General features: G+C 45.2%; 1 long non-coding RNA gene across 1 annotated transcript in view; it reads right to left on the reverse strand.

The window, feature by feature from the left end:
* Positions 1-10,056, reverse strand: part of LOC103746879 — a 33,025-nt gene extending 22,969 nt beyond the window's left edge. Inside the window, exons 1-3 of the long non-coding RNA XR_607817.2 lie at positions 9,968-10,056; positions 5,710-6,161; positions 4,925-4,996 (exon numbers count right to left, since the gene is read on the reverse strand). This is a non-coding gene — a long non-coding RNA (uncharacterized LOC103746879). The remainder of the gene's footprint in view (positions 1-4,924; positions 4,997-5,709; positions 6,162-9,967) is intronic.
* Positions 10,057-12,171: the final 2,115 nt, after the last annotated feature.

The following is a 12,171-nucleotide window of genomic DNA, read 5'->3' on the forward strand; positions in this document are numbered from 1 at the left end:
TTAGGAACTAACTTTACCCCCTTTAGAAGGCCATGAAACTGAAGAACACAGAGAAAAGATAGAACGGGTTCCCGTCATATGAGAGCACTCTGTTCAGCAAACTTGAGCTCCTGCTGTATACCAGGAATTGTTCTTAGGGCTGCAGGATGAAAATAAGGCAAAGGTTCTTTCTGTTCCTAAGGATCTCAGTGCCAGTTTCCACCTAGAACCTTCTCCAAAGGCCAGAGTGTTAAAGGTGTGTTCCCTAGTGAGACACCACTGAGTGGTAGAAACTTTAAGAAGTGGAATCTGGTGGGAGGAAGAGATTGAAGGATCCCTCTTTCTTCCTCTTGCAGCAAGGGGAACGAGCTTCCTTGACCACACACTCCCACCATAATGTACTTCCTTTCCACAGACCCAAAAGCAATGAGCCTAGCTGATGAGGGACTGAAGCTTCATGAGTCAAAAGAAACTTTTCCTTCTTTTAAGCTATCAGTGGTATTTTGATACAGCAACAGAAAGATGACAAATATACCTAGGATCTGAGGAAGAGGCAGATACAATGTGGTTCAGATAACCTTGATCATATGATCACTGGGACTAAGCAACATACATGCTTGAAGAGTGATGATGCTTCAGGTAAACTGATGGGAAACAGAGTCTATAAGAAGAACAGGGAGGGAGAAGAGGGTGTCCCCAAAGAGAAGGAAGAAGAGGGAGTTCAAAATGACAACAATGGTAATAACATACAATCTTTATGGGGAAATTATGGTTTACAAAGCATTTTTAAGCACTTTTACATAATTTTTTTCATTTAATCTTCATAACAGCCCATTGAGAAGCAAACAGAAAGCACTCTCCTCTCGCCCCTAAGAGTAGACCTGGGGGCTGGAGAGATGGCTCAGCGGTTAAGAACATTGGTTGTTCTTGCAGAAGACCTGGGTTCGAATCCCAGCACCCACATGGAAGCTAATAACTGTCTGTAACTCCAGTCCCAGGGGATACAACAGCCTCTTCTGACCTCAGTGGGCATTGCACAACATGGGTGCACTTACCTACATGCAGGCAATACACACACATAAAATAAAAATTTTAAAAAAAGAGCAGATCTGGGAAATGAGTGATCCTTACACTGCAATATATTCAAAAAGAATCAAGTGAGAACTCTGCCCTTAGTATATGACACATTCATTAGACTTATCTTCCTGAATTGCATTTGAGCTTTTGCCTGGTTTGGGCACATGCTAATTTATCATAGTTAAGCCAAGCACTGCTCCCTCGGTCACTTTGCCTTCAAGTTTCCCACCAGCCTAGCTGATCTCTGCTTCCTGTCAGTCATCACACAGCTGCAGTCCTTCCTGTCTTAGGGAACTGATTGCCACCAACGGAGGACCAAGAATGAACAAGCCCCACTGGAAAACTCATTTAGGTGAGTCCCAAGAAGTCTCCCAAGGATGAAGTTCCTTCTTAATGAAGTGGCTCATTCGTCTACACTTGCATTCAGCAAATGTATCAAATATGCACTGTATCTAAGACACACAGAAAGACTTTGTAAAGGACTCAAAAATAACAAGATGTGTCCACGATATCTGGACTCTAGTAGGACAGATAGGCATATAAAATAACTAATGTGTGTATACCAACATGATAGGGGAGAAATCAAGCTAGGCTCACACATCCTTGCATTTCTTCAGCACTCATGGGGAAAAGACTAAATAAAGCAGGACATACACATATGTGCCTTGCTTAAGCCTCACAATATGGTGCTAGAAGCCCGTTTCTCTATTTCATAGATGGGGACATCAGGACTCTTCTGTTGCTCTCCTGGTCGGAGAGGCCTCATGAAAGGAGCTTTTGGCTCGTTTGTGTTAAGCATTTTCCTTTGTTTCATTTTACTTAGTGGCGGTAATCAAGTTGCACATTGGAAAGGATTTTAACACCAGGAGACAATGTGATCTGAAGCTTGTGATGCTTAACCTTCAAGTCTCCAAGGTGACACGGGTTCTTTCCAACAGCCTGGAAAGACCCCAAAGATGTGCTTGCACCCTCAAAAGATTTCGCCAAGTTTTTCCAACTAATATATTTGTGCATTCTTTTGCTCAAAGAGGCTGTGCTAAACCATGTAACATTCAGATCCCATGCAACATGGATTTGCCTCTGCATTTAAAGGTGGGAGGAAGGGAACATAAGAAAGGTGCTGTGTAAGCTGCGAAATGTGAAGTGTTGACACACGTGCAGAATCATATCGGCTTTCTGTCATTGTGACAAAACACCCAAGATAATCAGCTTATATGGAGGAAAGGTTTATTTCTGGCTCACAGATTTGGAGGCTCCAGTCCATAGCCCCATTACTTTTGGAGCATGTGGTGAAGCAGCACACCATGGCAAGAGGGCTTGAAGCAACTGGAGAGGAATGGAAGCAGCCAGGGTCCAACAATCCCCTTCAAGGTCACACCCCCCAGTGACCTAACTTCTTCCCACTGGGTCCCACATCCTAAGGGTTCTGCCATATTTCAACAGCACCATGAGCTGGTGGAGCAAGCCTGTTATGTATGTGGGCCTTTTCTGTCTTAGTTATCTTTCCTGTTGCTGTGGTAAAATACTATGATAAAGCAACTTAAGGAAGGGGAGGGTTTATTCTGGTTCATAGTTTGAGGGGTTATATTCCATCAAGGTGGAGAAGGAATGGTGGAAGGAGCAGGAGGCTGTCTGATCACATTGCATCAGCAGTCAGGAAGCCAAGAGAGAATAGGAAATGGGCTGGCTTATAAAATCAAAGGCAGGAGGATTGATATGAGTTCAAGGTCAGCCAGGGCTACATATCAATGCTGTCAAAAACAATAAACAAAAATGGAGGAACAGTAGACAGAGGGTGAGGGATTGAAACAGAGAGAGAGAGAGAGAGAGAGAGAGAGAGAGAGAGAGAGAGAGAGACGAGATCCTTACCCAGGGTTATATAAGGAATGAATGAAATGGCATGTAGCCAGTATACTGTTAATGATCATTAATACTATTTTCAGTTATGCAAAGCAGGCTCATTGAAAAGTATTTGAAATCTAAGAATCACAAAGGAAAACCACTCGCATCCCCTAGTGACCATGTAGTGTTGGTGACCATGACTCACCTTGATGCCAGGCAACAGGTACACCTAAGCAAGCAAAGCATAGTACCACCTTTGGAGCTACAGTCCATGGCTCTGTAGTGACCTTGGACATGTCACCTCATCCTTGAAATCCTAGTTCTTCTGCTTCACAGTTCATGGGAAACACCAGCTTCCTGAAGCTGATGTGAGTATTTAATCGAGTCACTGCCTAATGCCAGGCTCACGGGGGGCAGAGTAGGGGGACATGCCTCAATGTCTCAGTAGTCCTGGTGTGAGCACAGCTGCTAGGGTTAATGACTGAATGTCGTGGTGTGTAGGGATGATCATGCATAGGGTGCAGGGGAGGGCAGCAGGGATATCCAGAGTCAGAGATGCACAAGGGTGCCTCTGCAGGCTGGAGAAGGCTCAGACCTCCACACTCTGAGGCTTCTATCTCTTATGTTTCTCCCTTCCCTCTAGGCCCCTGGACTGGCAGGAAGCAGCCTGTGGGTGGTGCAGAGGGTGTGGAAGTGAGGAAAATAATACCAACAGTAGCAGTAGTAATAGCTGACACCTTCCTGGAGGATCGCTGTGTGCCAGGCATGGAGCCAAGCCCCTTCTCACCTCCCCCACAACTCCAAGAGAAGGGGACGGAGGGATGGTGGGAAGGTATCTATTATGACAGTCAGGCCTGTGACCTCCCTCCATGGTCTGGGAGCCTTTTCCCACCACCACACCTTCCCAGTCCCACTTCTTTAAGACCTTCAGAAGTGTGCACTTCTGGGAACAACCAAGTCAGTGGAAAATATAGCCTGACACTCAGTTCAGGGATACTCCAGCAAGGAAGAGGCTGTTTCCCTAGGGAATCAAAAAAATCTACTCCATGAACCTCAAACCCAGAGACCAAAGGAAGCAAGGGAACCCCAGCTCAGAATATACCAAAACTTCAATGAATTGTAAACTAATTGCTTAATGCACAGAGGAGATACAAGGGGCCTGAGGTTGCTGGCTGGGTTTTGTTCACGTGGCACCGGGGAAGTCTGGATGCTGGTAGAAGGCACAGGCAGTCCAGCTGTGGGTACCCCAGGGCACATGCACAATTAATCATTTTACTGCAGTTTTCTGTATCAAACAGGAGATGGATGTGAGTGCTCTTAGTATTTCCCTGGGCCACAGGTGATTTGGGCTGGAGCCTCCTCTTTTACCACCCTGAGTAGCACCAGGTAGCAGAAAGAACATGGAGAAAAATCAAGTCTCATCTCTCCACTTCTATCCTGCTGAGTGACCCTGGGCCCCTTCACCTCTGTCAGCCTCAACTTCCTCACCTGCTTATATAAAGAGAGATTCAGCTGAGAGAATTTACCCCCTCCCCCGACATCTTCTGGCATTAAAGTCCACTGCCACAGGGGGCATTCCCACGTGAACTTTGAGACCAGCAAATTTAGAGAAAAGAAACTGTTTCATGGCTTCTAGATTCAGCATCGAACCTCTTGATAAGGCTTCACACAATGGGCTGGGGCACTCCTGAGACTGTGGGTGAAAGTCGGCAAATTAAGAACTGTATCATGCAGGGGGCATTAAGCCAGTGTAGGGAGAAAAATATCCATTAGCGAGGAGAGTAGGCTGCACAGTGCAATGAGTCAACTGTGCCAGGTGAAAAACACTGTCCAGCTTGCAATTCCCAGAACTAGACGGCACTGGCCCCTCACAGTGTTTGCTGGGTAAGCGATGCATATACACCCGGTAAGAAATGAGAGTGTGAAGCTACTTCCATGACAGGGGGACAGGGACTAAGCTAAGCAAGCACTCTGGATCCAAGCACTCACACCACCCATCTCATTCATGGCCAGCTGTGCTGCTTACCAGAGAGACATTTTCTGAAGGTTCCAGGTCAGTGCAGAGGGTCCTCGAAGGGCAAGTCCCAGGAGAGAGAGGCTGGAGGTGGAATGGGGAGAAGTAAGCCACGGACACAGCTGAGCCATGGGGAAGTACTAGCAAGAAAGGGGCAGACCAAGCAAGAAGAAGGAGGGCCAGCTAGTGCCACAGGGTGCCAGACCCTGGAGCCGTACCTCCACATGTGTCATCATCTAATTGTGAAGAGATCTGTAAAGTCAATATTAAAATTTCCAATTTCTAGAGGAGAAACCACGGCTCAGGAAATATGAAGCATCATCAATATAAAAAATCTGGGATGTGGAAGGTCTGGGATTTGAACCCAGATTTTGCCAACATTCTTCCTCCTTGGGTAAAGCAATGTTGGGAAACAGGCCAGAATGTTATATAATGTCTACATCTCTTCTGCCTCCACCCTGCCAGCCACCCCATTACCCCAACACCCCAAGTCCTGTTTACTAAAATGACCTAAGGTCTGAACACTTCTGTCTACCCCTCTGATGAAACCTTAGCCAGCCCCCCAACCCTTTACCCCTGGACCTCAGTAGTGATCTCTTGGCAGTCTGGCTACCCTGTTGCCACCTCACTGTCCAGTTCCACAACATGACCAGTGCTTCCTCTGGAAATGCAGCCCCCCCCACCTACTCCAGAAGGAGCTCCAGAGATCCTAGGGCCTGGCCCTACCCATCAGCCCAGCATGCACTTGTTCATCCCTCCATTATGGATTGGATGGTGGCTCATCAAAAGATACTTACCCTGGCTTGGTCTCTCCTTCTAGGAGGCAGGGATATTTCTGGAATGAGGCAGGCAGCACACAGAAGGTTTATTCATAAGCAATGCAGCTTAGTAGCTAATACCCTCACTGGTGGGCAATGGGCATTCGGATTCTGGGGACTTCATCAACATTTACATCAACCGATATCAGCACTCTTAGCCCCTCCATGGGTGGAGAACACACATTTCTCACCTGTGCCAATGGAGAGCTCTTTGTGGGCATAAATCTCTCTTCTAGGCCCCAAACAATAGAAAAGAAGACAGGCCTTCTTTGTTTCCAGTTTCTATTGTCTCACTACCCAATGCCTCACTTACAGAGTACATGGATCATTACTCAACAAGCTGAGATGGATGTTCGCAGTTGAGTTCCATGGCCTAGTAGGATGAGCCGGATAAGGATGTCAGAAACATGTATGTGCTCCAAGATTATAGGCTGACAAGGGAGAGAATTGACATGAAAATTAATTTTTCACAGTACTTTAATAAACATACATTATTTCACTTAGCACTTGACCGTGGGTTAGAAATTAACTGCTGTTCCACCACAAGGGACAGCATAATATTCTCACTTCCAAATATCTTTTCATAGTTTCCCTTTAAACTCAGTCCAGAAACACGATGGGCCCCTATTGTTCTGTCAGCTCAGCGTTGACCGGCCTCCTTTCTGAGTACTGTGTCTTTGGCTCCTGGGAACTACTCCCTTGCCCCGGCCTCCTGAACATGCAGGCCCCTCAACATGCATATGGCACCACAGGAGTCTGCCTGTTGGCACAATGGGACTCTCACTTGGCATTAGCCATTGGTGGAGAGGAGGGCACCTGATCCAAGCTGGCCAATCAGAGCCCTCCCCCCAAGATTTGAGAACCGCAACTGACAAAAAGAAGTCAGTCTCTCTCTGGGTGTCTGAAAATGGGACATGTAAATGCAGAAGCATTTGGCAGCCCCGTTCCACCATGTGGACTGAGGAATAGAAAATGCCAATCAGCAGAAAGAGAAGCAGAGGCAAGGGAGGGAAAGCGAATCCAGACAGCCCTGAGCCGTGCGGTCTTGCTGCTCCCCAGGCCTCGCCATATTCCTCTTTTGGATTCCACTGAATCCAAGTAGCCTTATGACAAAAATACTTTCTTGGCTTCAACTAACTTAAGTTGGATTTCTCTTCCTTGCAACCCCAAGAGTTTAACTAATACGAGTTCATAGTCCTATTTCAGCCCTGCTTACACGCTTCTCTTGAATTCCTTGACCCTTTTACTTTGTGAATTCAGAATGGAAGAGGGGGGAGTGAAAATATTTGAGGTAGACTCCTGCACAAATTAATCTGCACTTATTCTCCTGGATAGTTTCTGCACCTTCGCAAGTGCAATGTGTTTTCTTTTGATGACCAACCTAACTCATGTGGCCTCTGACCTCTTGGCCTAGAGGCAATCCATTTGGCCACTCAAAGTCCCATGAACCACATCCACAGGGCAATGGGGTTTTTGGTGTGTGCTTTCCTATGGAAGCTGTTTAAGTACGGGGAATTAGCCTTTTTATAGGCTAAGCCCTGTGATGCAAGGTGGCTGGGAGCTGTCCAAACAAAAGCTCTGTGAAGAAACTGTGACAGAAAATCCCTTTGCCGAACTAACAGGACTGCTCAGCTGCACGAACTCCCTCTATGTCCCTTGCTAGTTAAAATAACCGATAGTGAAACTTAGAACATGGCTGATTTTGTCTCTATCCGTTTTCTTAAGAGTAGATGCTTAGGGTAAACAAAACAAACCATAAAACAAGGTGAAGTTCTTGCCTTATATTTATTTAGAATCCCTAGTGTTTCTCCTACTAAAAAATAAAAAATCCCAAACCCACTGGACCTGACCACAGACAAGGAAGCACATGCTTAGCACATAGCCAGCATATGTAGACATAAGTGCAGTTAGATATTAAAATCCCATTGGGCAGTAGAAATGCTTCTCAGCTCTACCCTTGCCCTCCCTTATCGAGTGAGCAAGCCTTTGATCACAGAAACCTCAGAAGCCCAGCAGTATATTAGTCACCATTTCTACCCTAGTTGGAAAATATTTCCCTGATCAATCAGCATTATCAGTTAAACAGGTAAAAGATACCCAAGAACCTAGAGCTGAAAAGAACCTCAGCATCATCTGTCTCAAAAGGTTCATTTTAAAGATGAAACAATAAAGCACTTGTTCAAGAAGACATAGCTTAGTTACCCGAGGACAAGATGGCAGAGTTCATGTCACCTCCCTTCCTCCCTCCAGGTTCCAGACTTTTAGAAGCAAGACCTTTCCAGAAAGCTCCCAAGTTCTTCCTCTTGAACCCCTGCCACTCCTGGATAGCTTGGCCTGAGATAAGAGTCTGGATGTTTCAGAAATCCAGGGTGGCCTCTATATTCCCCAGAGGGAAAGTTGCAGGGAACTGGGGGCCGGTGCTGCAGGGTTTTGAAAGGCCTGTGGCAGGAGCTCTGCTTCCAGGGACGCAGTCCAGCTGTCCTCACGTCCCCTTTGCACATGCAAGCCTCACAACCACCCCCCCCCCCCCCCCGCCTCCAATGCGACAGCAGAGCTGCATGAGGCTTCCGGGAGCTCTGGGGTATATGTTCAAAGGGCACCTAGAAAGGCAGAGCAGAGAGCATCCACCCCCACCGGAGAGAAAGAGAGCCCACCATAAGGCAGGGGAATGACCCTGTGCTCCTGACACCTGCCTGCTTCCTCCCCCCCATCTATTGGCCATGGTGGGGTAGGGGGAAACAACACAGGGACCAGGCCCAGAGAAGTCACACTGACACGTAGCATAGCTACGCTTGGAAGAGAGGGCCCAGTTGCTCGGCAGCTTGAGTCGGAATGTGAGAAAATCATGGGGATTTCACAGCGCAGGTGGAGTTCGGCGCAAACAACCCGGAGTGTCTTGCTAATCATTAGAGATGGCACCTCTGTTCAATGTCAAGAAGTGAGGCTTCAGGAGCATTTTCCCCCTCCTTGAAAAAGACACCATAAAGATAATACAAATTTGTTTAAGCTCAAGATGTGCAACAGATGGATGCCAGCTTCCCAGGTGAGGGGTGGCAGGATAATTTAACATCACCTGAGCTAAAGTGCACCTGAGTAGCATTAGGCTCCTCAGCATATCCCACTTTTATTCGTCTCAATTCACACACATGAGGAGACAGTTAGCCATCCTCTCTTCTCCAGTCTTTGGAACAATAGACATGCCCAGGATATGTGAGTTTTAGAGCTTCTGTCGGGGAGTGTGTGAAGGCTTTGCTTTCTCCATTTCTATTATTTCGCTGTCTGTGTATGGTTCTTTGCAACAGTTGTTAACCTGAGCAGAGAGGGCCATTCCATATAGGCTGGCCCAGAGGAGAAAACTCTTCTCACTCAGCTTCTATAAATTATCCATCTTCTCACTTTAATATCAAGTATGATATGTATTAGAGTGCATGCTTTGGGTTAGACTCAATTTGGAAGGCTGTCAAATAAAACACAAAATAGGAAAATAAATCCAAAGTAAAATTTATGACTTGATTTTTACTCCCATTGCACTGCACTTAACAAATGCATATGTTTTACAATATCTTTAATAATAATTATTAAACATAGTAAAATACTTCCAAACTTGGCTCATTGCATAATTGTACTTCGAGTGGGAAAAAAAAATTATCCGAGGCCTTGTCAATATGCCACTTCCTCCTCCCCCAGCTTTTAACAGAAGCAGCCTCCAGTGGGATAATCCAAGCTGTGTTCAAGAAGTTGGCAAGTAGGTCCAATTAAATGTGGTTTTACTGTATTCTGGCGTTTGCATATCTAGTTTGCCAAGAAGTAATCTTTCACAAAAAAAAAAAGAAGAAGAAGAAGAAAGAAAGACAGAAAAAAAAATCTGTACTGGCCCAGACTCAGCCTGGATGGTACAACATATCATATAACTTTACCCCATGACTAAGATAATCTTTTTTTTCTTCAATAGCTGTGGAAAATGTATCATCCATCCATCATATTCCTATATGAATCACAAAACACCATCCTGTATGGAGTGGCTTACATATACATGACAAAACTGGAATTCATCTCAATAGCTGTGTTTATTTTAATTATTAAACTCCAAGGGGTTAGCGCTTAGCTGCCTGAACTCGATGTATTTATTCAGGTGTACTCCAGAGGGATTACCTGAATGAGGTTAGAAACGATCCTATTGACTATTAAATACCCACTTCTCAAAGTGGGAGTCATGCACATTCATAAGCCTGGGTACCTGGAACTCAGAGAAATGCTTCTATGATTCGCAGACGGAATCCTGGGCAGTTCTTCACTGGTGTTTTACACTGCCCTGGGCCCTTATGGAGGAGCTGTCTCCAGCAGTCCCTTCCAGCTAGATCGGGCTCTACATGAACGGTCGGCTGTATCCAAAGTCCAGATGGAAAGCTGTCAACAAAGACACTCCTTCTGCTCTGCCTGCTGCATGATTCATCCCTGGCATGAAGACAGGCCCAGAGATAGCCCCACCACCTTGACTCCCGTAGGTGAGCCAGGCAAGGAGCACAGGTGCCCACTCTGCAGGTCAGCAGGGAGGGATCAGGTGGGAAAAAAGGCTGCAAACCCCACAACCTGGCCTTTGTTACAAACCATCATGAGCTCATTAAAAACACATGCAGAAATGGTTAAACAAAATCCTCTAAAACCGTTTACAAAATCGCCAGTCTATTAGGAAGGCAGAGCCCACAGAAAACTCGCCCTCCAATGTGTGCAACGAAGCAACTAATGTCCTTTGGACTCTTCTCTATGGTGCTAAGCAGAGGGAAGTTTGTTGTGGTGGTGGGTTTTTTTTTTTTTAACTTTTTAAAAACTAAATAATTAAATGTAGCAACCAAAAGAACTGTTTTTACCCAAGATGTATATTGTACTCATTTCCTTTTATAAAAACTTATAAAAGCTATAAGATTAAAAGATTTGTGTCATGATAACAAGGAGAAAAAAAAAAAAAAAAGAAACAGAAAAACAGATGACTATGGCCCAAATGTTTTTGTAAAGTGGCATCAAAGAGGAAAGCGGACAGGTTGAATGGCCACTCTGAGGCCATCCAGAACTTGGCCATGCTATACAAAAAAATTGGATCATAACTTTGATCCACACAATATTTACTCAAAGTGTCCAGATAAGCACAATGCACACAGTTGCATTCCACTGTTCTGTGGACTTTGCCCAGCTGCGTCTTCCCCCAAGTGGATGGATGCATACCCATTTGCATGGCACCACAGTGTGGTAGAAACAACATATAGGCCAGACATGGATGCTCTCAGCTCTGGCATGTGCCACCTTCTCCTGGCAACCTGGGAGTCGATCACATACACCTCTGGATAAATCACTGTGATATGTGGGCTCCCTGGAGACTTGTGCTGTGCTGTCATTCTATATGTTCATCATGTTAGTTTTTATACTGAAGGATACTCAAGTGGACGTCAACTAAAGCTTCTCTGTCTCGGTTTCTTTGGCATTAGGAGGGAGGGAAAAAAACCCTTTATCTATTGCAAGCTTGATATAGCACCCTTTTTCTGAGAAGTGATCAATGCTATGTGTTCATGTTTGCATGATCCCAGAGAAATGACATGCGTGTGGTATACTGAATTCATAGAATAGGCCTTGAGGGACTTGTCAGAAGGAACCAAAACTGTGACATCATGAGAGAAGGCTTGTACACCTACATGTGTCCATACCCATAAGCTCACCTGAGATTCTGGAAGATTTTCATTATTAGGACACTTTAATTTCACATAGCTTGTAGAAATTACTTTCTTTGGGGCATGCTTAAAACTGAAATAAAATTAAAACTGCTAGTGCTCGATGAATTTAAATTTTAAAAATCTATGTAAAAAATTCTACATTGGTAGGAAGGCTTTGTTACAGGGAAAAATCTTTTCATCTCTGTGTAAAAAAATTATTAGGCTGGACATGGTGGTATACGCCTTTAATCCCAGCACTCTGGAGGCAGAGACAGGTGGATCTCTGTGAGTTTGAGGTCAGCCTGGTCGATGTAGTGAGTTCCAGGCCAGTTAATGCTAAATAGTGAGATTCTGTCTCAACAAAATAATACTGCTAATAATAATACAATTATTTAAAAATAGTATTGTCCCCTCAAATTTGTGCAGCATCTTTCTGCTGAGAGCTTAATGCTGCTGCACAGTCGTGTTCCCGTTATTTCAGGGGATTGGCAGGGATATTGTTATTCTGTTCTTAGAAATAAAGGAAGGAACATGACAGGCTGGGATTCCTCCTGTGTGGCGTTGATAGTCCTCCCAACATTCCTTTGAGCTTTCTTTCCAGTAGATTCGGATGAGAGCAGGTGAGAAACATTGAGAACATTGCCAAGTTTCAGAGTAAGTGAAAGCACGTTGGAGTCTTCTACTTGGGCAGCAGGGGAGTCTGAGGCTCCCAAAGGCTGGCACCTCAGGACCCAGCCTT

This window comes from Nannospalax galili, unplaced genomic scaffold (genome assembly GCF_000622305.1).
Source record: "Nannospalax galili isolate Female #2095 unplaced genomic scaffold, S.galili_v1.0 scaffold543, whole genome shotgun sequence".
Lineage (NCBI taxonomy): Eukaryota > Metazoa > Chordata > Mammalia > Rodentia > Spalacidae > Nannospalax > Nannospalax galili.